The sequence below is a fragment of the Ursus americanus genome, chromosome 4 (genome assembly GCF_024610735.1).
Source record: "Ursus americanus isolate L20-20 chromosome 4, mUrsAme1.1.p, whole genome shotgun sequence".
NCBI classification, from domain to species: Eukaryota; Metazoa; Chordata; class Mammalia; order Carnivora; family Ursidae; genus Ursus; species Ursus americanus.
In genome coordinates, this window is record NC_142130.1 from 92602012 (window position 1) to 92611441 (window position 9430).

The following is a 9430-nucleotide window of genomic DNA, read 5'->3' on the forward strand; positions in this document are numbered from 1 at the left end:
AATTACACCTGCAGAGACGCTATTTCCAGATACGCTCACTTTCCGAAGTTCCAGGAGGACATGAATCTGGGGGAATGCTATTCAAGCACGGGCACCAAGCACCAGATGGGTACGTCTGTCACCTCGCTCTGCATGTGGCAGAAAGACCTGCCTGTGACCACACCCTGGAGAGAACCTCAGGACACACGTCGGAAAAGACAGGGGTCTGGACGTAGCAAAGGTGCGGAGGCCAGGGCTAGAGAGCATGTTGTCATGGGGATTGTGTCTTGTGTCCACCAGGGTCTCCCGGCTCCCACAGGGTCCTGTCCCTCCCTCAACAGGTCTGGGTTATTCACTGTCAGTGCATCCTACACACAGGGACTGTGGGTGGCCAGGAGACTTTCCTCCTCCCTCCATAGTTTGGGTCCATCATGGAGCCTGGGAGGAGGCTAGTCACTCTGGGAGGGGTAGGAACGGCCTGCCCTTGCAGGACGGTGTCCTGCCTGAGAGTCCTGGGTGAGGGAGCACGCTGGATTTGTCACCCTACCAACGGATGGAGGATCCTTCAAAGCCTAACTCAGGACACAGCCACTCACACAGCTTCCCGGGAGTCAACCTTTGGTGCCACGGCAAGAGTTCTGGTGGGGTTTTCTGTCAGGGGAGGGCGGAGCCTGGGGATTGTGTCCTCACTGTGACGTCATGCACCTGAGGACTGGGCGGGGTGTGGCTCTGAGACCTGCGCCCGGGAGCATCTCCCTGGACGTTCTCCTGCGGGATGTGTGGTTGAACAGTCCGGTCTGCGCCCGGGGGTCGGGGCCTCCTGCACATCCCCGATTCCACAAGTACCCTTCCCCCCAGGCCTCGGCTCCCTCAGATAGTTAGCTGATAGAATCAGAATCTACGTTGCTCAGGAGGAGAAGAGCGCCTTCTCTCCGGCCTCTGGTTCACAAACTAACAGATGGGAAGAGCTCCCTTATTGTTTCATCCCATTCAGAGGGTCCAGCGGTCCCAGGCTGAGACTTTATTTCAGGGGACAGACTCTGTGTCGGGCCTGAAGTGAGACATACAGGAAGGGCAGGGAACAGAAGTGCCCGCTGCTTCATCTTACAAATACTCTCATCTATCAGGTTTCCTTCATCCTGACCTTGGGATTCAGACTGGAAATTTCATCAGCAGTGGGGACAGGAGAGAAAAGTCAAATATTAAACGAGCCCCAAATGGTCCACCATTGAAACTAATGATACAATTACACCCGTGAGTATTTGCCAAGGTCGCTGATCAGAGGCTGGTGTGGGGGGCATGGCTCAGACATGCCTCATGGTGGACATGAGCCCTCCATGGATCTGTGAACAAGCCCCCTTTCCTTCAGGCCTGGATAATATTTTCGGGAGTCTGAGGATGGGGGCTCTGGTCAGGGCCAGTGTTCCTCTTCCCTCCCGGGCCTGCAGAGGTGCCCAGGGAGGAGGACTGCGGGGTGCGGGCAGCCGTGTCTGTGCAGCCCCTTCCAGCCTCGGGACAGGCGTGGCCCCAGCACTGGGATCCCGAGGCCCAGGAAGAATCCTCGGTCAGAAATGCAGGGAGTCATTGCTGGGGACCCAAAGGCCTGGGTCTTGCCCCTGAAGCCTCCTTCCTCCCCAAGCAGTGGTGGCACCTCCCAGAAGCTGACCCAGGAGGGAGGTGCCCCTGCACACACAGGAGCTCGGGGACCCCAAGCCCAGGCCCTGCTCAAGGAGGAGCCCACTGTGGGCAGGATGGGTCAGCGGCCAATGAAGAGCCCTCAGCTCATGGTCCCTGCTGAGCACTGACGCCCCCATGCCCACCCAGGGAGAGGACTACCATCATGGGCAGTGGGGGACCCCAGAGGGAGAACACCCTGCAACCTCAGAAACAGGGAAGCTTGTCACTGTCCTTACACTGGTAAGGTAGGAGCCCAAGTGTGGCCAACTGAACCTGTGAGCTGTCTCACGTTGTCTGGTCTGAGGGACTCGGTGACTCTGGGCAGAACCTTCTACTGAAGACAGTGTTCGCGCATCAGCAGAATTGTTACAAAAGAAAACCAGTAGGATTCTTTCACATGCAGGTCGTAGAAACTCATCTCAACCTGCTTAAGACTCCAAAGGGACTTGGGTTAGGTCCTTTCTGAGACTAGGAAAGAGCCTTCATGAACAACTGGATCAAGGCACCAGGTGTCAGGACTCTGGCTCTGTCTCTTGACTCGACTTCGTTCTCTGTAATACCTCAGTTCTCGCACAGAAGCTCCCAAAGTGACATGATGGCCGTCGGCACCCCACAATTAGAGGATTCTAGATGCTGGTGATTTCAGGGGAGAGGTTCCCTAGGGGGACAAGATTGCCCACGGAGGATAGGAGCCCTGCACAGAGGAAGCGGGTGCAATACCATGTACAAGGCCTGTATCTATTCTGATCCCCGTTCCCGCCCTCCCAGCGCTGAGTTTCTGGACTCCAGAAGGCTACTGCACACACATGCCTCGCTCACCCAGACTAGGCTGTTCTGTGCCCTGTGTTTTTGCCTGTGTGGTGCTTTCTGCCAGAAATGCTCCCACCCCTCCCACTTCCCCACTTCTATCCCAACCTCATCTAAGGATCCTTGCTTCTCCATGTCTGGTCCCAGCATAGACAGCACACGGGGGCCGTGCAGGGTCTCAGCTCCACGACCTGAGGAACCAGAATCTTTCTGTGACAAGGTCTCCAGGAGATTCATACGCTCCTTCAAGTGTGAAAGCACCGTCGGTAACTCATGCACATCCGTCAGTATTCAGCTCAGAGGCCGCCTCCTCCAGGGAGCCCTCCGGCCTTGCCACCCCACCCCAGCCTACAGCAGGGACAGTTAGAGAGCCGGGGTGGCCCAGCAATGAGGGCACATGCCACAGTCACGAGCACGTCCAGTCCGTGAGCCTCTCTCTCCTGTTGCCTGTGACTCTGTGGGAGGACACGTGTTGTTTGTCATGGTTCCCACTGGTAGCAGCACCGGCTGCATCAGGTAGGACGTGCGCCCCCTTGGGCATCCTCACCCTGCCCTCCAGCCCCTCCCAAGCTGCCCTTGAGGTCCCTGTTGAGGGAGCAGCTGGGAGGTGACACCACCTGCTCACAAGGGCCGTCAGGGACGGTGGACACCTGGTGGGAGCCCAAATGAACAGGCCTACTCCATGCCCCACTCCTCAGAAAGCAGGCCTCCCAGTGCGTGGAATGGTTGCGTGCCTTGCTGACTTTCCTCAGGGCCCCACGCAGAGATTTTTCTAAGGATTACTTGAGGACGCCCAGAACACACAGCAATCCTACAAAAGGAAGGAGTCTTTCTTCCTGCCTGTCCTCTGACCGCCCCCAACTGCCCAAACCCAGCGCCAATCTGTCCTCCTCCTCCATCTCCATCATGACCACCCCAATGCCAGCCCCCAGTGCTCCATGCAGACCCTTGTTTCCCCCCCCCCCCATTCCCTTGTCCCCATAGTCACACAGATCTGTGCAGAACACACATCACACCCGTGCCCAGCCACCACCCACCGTCTCCAGGTCTACACCCGCCCCTGGTGTCTCTACCCTGCACTAGGGAGAGTCTGTGCAGCGGCCCTGCTCCCTGCCCCCTTCCCTGTCACCTTTGTCCTGTTTCCCCAGCCCCAGGAGCACAGCCCTCAGGCTTTACACTCCTGTGCTCTCTGCCTGGAACATTCTGCCCCCTGCCCTCCCAGACTACCTCCTCTTACCTTCATCTCAGGCTGAAGGTCACCTCTGGCTGTGGCCCCTGACCCCGTTCGCCATCACCCTATTGGAATTCTCCGCAGAGCAGAGATTGCTATTCCTTGTCCCCTTGTTCTTGATTCCCTGGCCTTGTCCCTCACTAGGTAGGGCATAAGAACTGGGGGTCCTCAGGCCTCACTGGGTTGTTTTCTCCATCACTGTCCCCCATGCACCAGAACAGCACCAAAGACATGGGAGAAGCTGCAGAGACACTCACTACACATGTGGGTGCGAATGAAGGCATAACACACAAGCACACCTCGGGTCAGAGAGTCACATGTGCGGGTGCTTCTCCAAATTGCTCTGCCTGCTCCGTGCCTGAGGCTGACTCCCCGCCAGCACTCCGGGCCCTCGGGGGCTGCCCTGCACCAGCAGTCCACGGAGGCCTGGATGACAGAGGGGGGCACTTTGTCCCATTCCTGGGACAGCCCCCCACTGGGCTCAGCTGATGCCACTCCCCTGTCCTCCCTCCAGGACCAGAAGTGGGACTACCTCCCCCTCTGGCTAGTGTCTGGGAGCCCCCTCCTTGGTCCTGCCCTCCTCCCTGCTCCAGCTGGGGACTGTCCCCTGGCCTCCTCCCTCCTCTGCACCGCGTGGGAGAAGTGCTCCTGCCTGGGGTCGTCCCTGGTCCATCAGCGCACTCTGCTCTCTGTGAGGGAGACCGAGGAGGCTTTCCTCTCTTACACATTGCACACACACGTTTCTTCTTTTCAGTAATTTATTTATCAATAAGCATTTTTTCAATTCTATTTTTACATTTTCAGGTACTCACAAAACAACTACAATAGTCTAGACTCTGTATCATGGGGGGTTCATGTGTGCACGCCCACGTGCCCGGGAGTGTGCGTGTGTCGTCAAGAGAAAACTTTGTACTTTGTATAGAATTCATAAGTGTTAAACAATAAATACTACCTTAAACAAAACAACAAAGATTAAGGAAAAAAATTACAGAATAAGAAAGAAATGGCTGCAAATTCTTAAATTTTCCTATCTATAAGTTTAAGACTAACCTACTGCTATAAATTTAGGACTAAAATATGAATTTAGGAATAAAATTTGAATTTAGGACTAAAATTTGAATTTAGAACAAAATTTGAATTTAGGACTAAATATAAGTTAGGAGTAAAATTTAATTTACGACTACACTAACTACTTTATACAGTTTGAGTGGGCTGCTGTTTGGTTTAAGTTTTTTTTTTTTTCTCTCTTTTTTTAAACCAATCCCATTTTATTCACATCAATATTGAGTTAGTTCTGCAGATCGTAACGCTGGTCCTAGCGCACGGAAACGGTCTTGTTTTGAACGTCTCTATCCATGTCAACAATAGACATGTCTTAGGTCATCGTGGCATTAATTTAAATCCGAATACCATACCTACAGTATATAATTCTAAATCCTCTCATGGGGAAATTCTGTATTCAAGAGAATAGGCACAAAGCTCTGTCTGTACCAGCAGCATAGAGTTCTAGGCTCTACCACTGACAGTGACTGTGGCATCAGTTTAGAAGTAGCAGCCCCAGCAGAGACAGAGCAGGGAGACGGGATTCACAGAACTCCAGGCAGAGGCTGAGCCGGGCTGTGGCTGTTCGGGGCCCGGCTGCCCTGAGCCCAGTCCCTCCTGCTGGCGACCCCGGACTCGGTGCCCTCCCAGGGGGACCTCCCTCCTGACACTTGCCAGCCTCTGTGGGTTGCGGGCGGAGCTGCAGGAGCCAGAGGGTCACTCAGGAAAGGCGGGCAGTGGGACTCCACGCCGGCCAGCATCTGCCTCACGTGATCGTTTTCTTCCCTTAGCTCCTCAAACTTTCTCTTGCTGGTCACAGCTGCCGCCCAACTTTTAGCCACTCTGTCCTGATGGAAGGCGACAGTCTTGTGATGGTGGCAGGCGTTTCTCTCCAGCTCTTCGCCCAGGTCTTGGGCCCTCTTCTTGTAGAGGTTGTGAAACTGGTGCGTGAAGTTCATCTCCCTATACAGGCCGGCCAGCTTCTTCTTCAGTGCCAAGCACTGATCTTCCCCTTGAAACATTTTCCTGTGAAGTTGCAGGATGTGTTGGTCCTGTTCATCCGGTACATTCTGGACTTTCAGCTTCAGCTGCTGAATCTCACGGTCCAGCTGGGAATTTTCCTCCTGCAAAGACGCTTCCTGGGTTTGCAGACTGTGTGTTCGTCGTGTCAGCACTGCGATCTCTGCCCTTTCTGCCCACGGTTGTGTGGCTCTGGCTTGCTGTTGGCCGTCGGGACTTGGAGGGGACCCAGGGAAGCCAGCATCATCAGTGACACCCTTCAGATGAACTGCGGCCCGATGGGCGGGGTGATGGCCACTTCCTGCTCCCCTCTTCGGCTGGACTCCGCAGGTCCCGGCCCCGGCGTGATGTGCAGCGAGGTCGGGCGAGGGGACGGCCTGCATCCCGGGTCCTGCCCTGGACGGTGACCGGCTGGCTTGATCTTCGGGGACCGGCTCCATGCCTGCCTTCGACGGCTCTAGCCTTTCTTCCCCCTCCTTCTCCTGCCCTTTCTGCCTCCATCTCAAAACTTCTGGGTTGAACAGTTCTGGTCGTTCTGGAAAAGGAGAGTTTCCACTCCAGTCATTCATTCTTTCCCTCAGAAGTTGTTCTCCATCCTTCTCTGCGTCTCTTAGGATGGGTTCTTCACCAGTGACCTGGGGGAGTGGAGGAGGCTGGCTCTTCCATGCCTTTTTCAGAAAGTCAACAGTGTCACAACGTAGCAACATCTCCTGGTCTGTGTTCATCGCGGACAAGCACAAGGCTTGTAAAGTGGGAGGACTGGCCACCACCCGGGGTGGCTGGAGGGTGTCATCGGCTTGTGTGGTTGGGCCAGTGTCCTCAGTGCCAGCTGCACAGACGTCGTGGCGGGCAGAACACTTCTGGCCCAGCGCCTTCGCACTTCTCAGAGTGAGTCGTCTCTTCACGAGGAAAACCAGCAGCACGGTGCATACCAGAATCGCCCAGGGCAACACAGAGAGGAGACTTGGGCTGGGTCTCCAGCTCCGAGAAATCAGCTGCAGCGCACCCCACAGGTGCTCCAGGACCAGCTGGAAAGCGGATCCGCTGGCCGAAGGCGGGCTCTCCATGGCTGCGTCGGGCTCCACAGCAATGCCTGCGAGTGCCAGCATCCTGTGGCCACAACTGACCGCTCAGAACCCTGCGGAGAGTTCCACCTCTGAGGTCAACCAGTGCCTGGCAACCAGAGCAGAGCAGTTGGCCGGGGGAGGGGAGGCCAGCCAGGTTCTAGAAAACAGTTGTCCCGGACTTTGCTGTGCAGTAGAGAGTTGTCTCAATCACCCAAGCACTGGGGCAGGTGGGAAGGGCTGATCCCAGCCTGGAGCTTAGCCACTCCAGGCACACCTGGCCCCACAGCAAACCTAGGGGCTCAAAGCAGGGCCGGGTCTGTCTGTCTGTGCGCACAGGGAAGTCAGGGCAGAGTGTTAAGTCCTCCTTCCCTGGGCGAGGCCCATTCTCCTGATCCGAAGTTCCCCTTTGCTGCAGGGACTCCTGGTCCTTCTGCAAAGTTCCCAGAGTCTCCCTCCTCCGAGGCTCCCTCCCTCCTCTGTGTGGTCGCTGTGGGCTGGCAGGTCCCTGTGGGTCTGAGACCGAGGATGTCCCCAGAGTTATTACCTAAGAGACCAGCATTCCAATGCTAACACCTCAGGAGGAATCAGCTGGAACTGGCAGGGTCTCACAATTTCATAGTCTCTGTGGAGCCAGCCTGTCCTCGATCAATCCAAGCGTCCCTGCAACGGGGTGACTCTGCTACAGGGTGACCCAGTGACCCGGCCTGTTTCCCTCGTGGGGCCCCCTGTGCCTCCCAAGGTGCGCGGTGGAAGGTTCCCGGTCCAGAGAGTCACCTTCGGAAATGGGTCTCTGAGGAGGGGACAGTTCGTCTTTTGGCTCAGTTTGCCACCTTTTATCTCTTTAATTCACAGGTGGCTCTCCTGGTATCTCTGTGACAGCGCCTAGCTCAGAGACCTCTTGTCCAACACCTGGAAGTCTGCCACTTGAGGTTGCTCCCTAACCCCATTACTGGAGAGGGAACAAGGCAATGGTCATTGCACTCCAGTGGGAGGGTCCTGGAGGTGCCAGTGGACATAGAGTGAGTGTGGGGGCAGTGGTGCTTCCTGAGTGAAGTCAGATCCCCTTCAGGGCAGTAGAAGCCAGCTCTCCAACTACAAGTGGTTGGTCTTTTAAAAGGGATGAGAATAGGTTAGGAAAAAAATGACACTAGTCTTCCATATACCAGCCCCGAAAAGGTGAAATAAAGTTAACCCTTTGAGCCCTGAAGAAGTCCAGGATATTTTATGGACTGAAATAACCAGGTGCAAGAAAATATATAGAGAAAGGACTCAGAGAATGTTCTGGAATGGTAGCCCTTTCCCAACCCCCTTCCATGGAGTGGAATTTAAAGAAGCTGGGAGGAGACTTTTCCCTTCCCTTCCCTCCCCTCTCTGCTGTGCTCTGTGCCTCTTCCGTCCTGTCCCAACTCCCCCTCCTCTCCTTTCCTCTGTTATATCGTATTATTTCCCTTCTTTCTTTGCAGTTTTTAAAATGTATTTTTCAAAGTTTTATGCTGTAAGTATAAACATATATAATCTGTAACTCTTCACAGTTTACACATGTCCAGGTTTGGATTTGATCGCCCAGATCATACAGTGTCTCCTGAGGTCTGTCCCCATTGTCCCTTGCATGTGAGCTGCTCCCTGTGACCCCAGACAGAAGCACCACTCCCCTGAGTAGCCTCAAGCCCCTGCTTGCAGCACTTGGAGTATGGGCTCTATGTCCTCTTGGGTCTCCGTGCTCAGGCAGCTCACAGCCTCCCCTGCTCTGCGCAGAGTGCTGCCTGCTTTTTCTTTTTAGATTTTATTTATTTATTTATTTTTAATTTTTTATTTAATTAATTTATTTTTTTGATGTAAAGTTCGATGATTCATTAGTTGCGTATAACACCCAGTACACCGTGCAATACGTGCCCTCCTTACTACCCATCACCAGCCTATCCTATTCCCCCACCCCCCTCCCCTCTGAAGCCCTCAGTTTGTTTCTCAGAGTCCATAGTCTCTCATGCTTCATTCCCCGTTCTGATTACCCCCCCTTTCTTTATCCCTTTCTTCTCCTACCGATTTTCCTGCTTCTTATGTTCCATAGATGAGTGAAACCATATGATAATTGTCTTTCTCTGCTTGACTTATTTCACTTAGCATTATCTCCTCCAGTGCCGTCCATGTTGCAGCAAATGTTGAGAAATCATTCTTTTTGATAGCTGAGTAATATTCCATTGTATATACAGACCACGTCTTCTTAATCCAGTCATCTGTTGAAGGGCATCTCGGCTCCTTCCACGATTTAGCTATTGTGGACAATGCTGCTATGAACATTGGGGTGCATATGGCCCTTCTCTTCACTACGTCTGTATCTTTGGGGTAAATACCCAGTAGTGCAATGGCTGGGTCATAGGGTAGCTCAATTTTTAACTTTTTAAGGGACCTCCACACTGTTTTCCAGAGTGGCTGTACCAACTTACATTCCCACCAATAATGTAGGAGGGATCCCCTTTCTCCACATCCTCTCCAACAGTTGTTGTTTCTTGCCTTGTCAATTTTTGCCATTCTAACTGGCGGAAGGTGGTATCTCAGTGTGGTTTTGATTTGAATTTCCCTGATGGCTAATGATTTTGAACATTTTTTC

At 53.9% G+C, this 9430-nt stretch overlaps 1 pseudogene; it reads left to right on the plus strand.

Moving 5' to 3' along the window:
• The first annotated feature begins 1382 nt into the window (after positions 1–1382).
• Positions 1383–3447, plus strand: LOC148110304 (uncharacterized; annotated as a pseudogene).
• Positions 3448–9430: the final 5983 nt, after the last annotated feature.